General features: G+C 42.6%; 1 pseudogene; it reads right to left on the bottom strand.

The window, feature by feature from the left end:
• Window positions 1–622: 622 nt before the first annotated feature.
• Window positions 623–1,941, bottom strand: LOC131999430 (tubulin alpha-1A chain-like; annotated as a pseudogene).
• Window positions 1,942–2,218: the final 277 nt, after the last annotated feature.

Here is a 2,218-nt window from a genome sequence, read left to right as displayed (position 1 = left end):
TTAACTGACTGAGCCACCCAGGCATCTCCTGTACTGTGTCCTGGCTTATAATCCTTTTATATGTTGCTTTAGTTAGATTTAGTTTTCTAGCACTCTGAGGATTTTTCACATACATAGTCTTAAAAAAAAAAAAAAAACCACTAGTTTTTAGTTTCCTTTTTGTGTTTATCTGTTTTGATCAGGGTAATATTGGCCTCACAGATTGAATTGAAAAATGTACCTTTATCATCCATATTTTTTCTTTCTTAAATGCTTTACTTTGAGGCTGCCTGGGTGGCTTAGTTGGTTAAGTGACTGCCTTCAGCTCGGGTTGTAACTTTGAGTCCCAGAATGGTCCCACATTGGGCTCCCTGCTTAGCAGGAAGTTTGCTTCTCCCTCTGACCTTCTCCCCTCTCAGTCTCTCTCTCTCTCTTTCTTTCTCTCACATAGATAAATAAAATATTTAAAAAAAAAAAACACTTTACTTTGAGACATAATAGAAAAACCTTCTAGGTACACATGGAAAAGTAAGACAAGATTATAGTAAAAAGTGAAGGTAAACTAGAAGTGTTAATGCCTTTAGACTAATGTTGACCCTGAAGTTCTGAGTGTGATGTGTTACAGGACTGAAAGGAATGGTAATTAGTATCCCTCTTCTTCAGAATCCACATCAACCTCTTCAAAATCCTTCTCAAGGGCAGCCATGTCCTTCCAGGCCTCAGAAAACTCTCCTCACCCACATACCTTTGAACAAAGGTATACTTGGCATACATCGGGTCAAACGTGTGGTCCAGACCATCTCAGGCCTCAGCAATGGTGTTTTGTTGCTCAGCATGCATATAGCTTGCTGTATTATGGCCAGGTTTCCAAAAGGTACCAGAAGGAGGCTAGTAATTAACACCAACTTTGAAACTAGTGAGATACCAATCCACAAACTGGATGCAACTCTTGGCCTTGATGGTGGCAGTGGTGGCATTGACATCTTTGGGAACCATGTTATCATGGTACAACAGGCACCAAGCCATGTATTTACTATGGTGAAGGTCACATTTCATCATCTGGTTGAAATGATTTTTTTTCATTTCAAAATTTTTTGAGTGCTAGCTCAAAGCATGCACTGGGTGATCTCTGCTACAGAAAGTTATTCATGTGGGATTTCTCAGCAGAACTGACAGGAGCATATGTAACTAGAGGGAAGTGGTTGTTGGTAGAGGGGACCAGACTGGTCTGAAATTCTGTCAGATCAATATTCAGGGTTCCATCAAGTATGAGGGTAGCTATGACAGAGGACATAGTTTGTCCTATTGCCTATTTAGGTTAGTGTAGGTTGGATATTCAAAAGTGAGGTTTCTATCACAGATGTCTAAATGGCCTCATTATCTACCATGAAGGCACAGAATGCCCCAGGGTGGTGCGGTTAGTGAGGATAGAGTTGCAGGATTCAACTATACCTGTGGAAACCTGAGAGTAATGAGTAAATGGAGAACCCTAGCTGAGACTTCTTGCCATAATTGAAAGAGAGACATTCCCCCAGCAGGGCGGTAAACCCAGAACCAATTCCCCCTTTAAGGCTGTGGAAAACCAAGAATCCCAAAAGATCTGTGTACTCGTTGGCCATTTTTTAAAAAATTTTATCCAAGACAAAGTCAATAATCTCCTTGCCAATGGTGTAGTGCTCTGGAGCAAGTTATTGGCAACATCCTCTTTGCTTATGATGAGCTACTCAAGGTGAAATAGCTGGCAGTTGGTTCCAAGTCTACAAACACCACCCTGAACACATGCTTACCAGCACTAATCTCTCTGAAGAAGGTGTTGAAGAAGTCATATCCTCCTCCAATGGTCTTGTCACTTGGCTACTGGCTATTGGGTTGGATGCCATGTTCCAGGCAACAGATCTCCCAGCAGGCATTGCCAATCTGGACACCAGCATAACCAATGTAGATGGAGATGCACTTACACATGGTGGCTATGGGTTAGCAGGTACAAGCTACAGGAGCACACCAGGATCCCATTTACTGTCCCCAACAAGCTGAGTTAAGGTAAATAATGCACTCCCTCTTCACTTCTTCTCCTTCTCCTCCTTCTCCTTCTCCTCCTTCTCCTTCTCCTTCTCCTTCTCCTTCTCCTTCTCCTTCTCCTTCTCCTTCTCCTTCTCCTTCTCCTTCTCCTTCTCCTTCTCCTTCTCCTCCTCCTTCTCCTTCTCCTTCTCCTTCTCCTTCTCCTTCTCCTTCTCCTTCT

This window comes from Mustela nigripes, chromosome 13 (genome assembly GCF_022355385.1).
Source record: "Mustela nigripes isolate SB6536 chromosome 13, MUSNIG.SB6536, whole genome shotgun sequence".
NCBI lineage: Eukaryota > Metazoa > Chordata > Mammalia > Carnivora > Mustelidae > Mustela > Mustela nigripes.
This window is presented reverse-complemented; position numbering and strand designations above follow the sequence as displayed.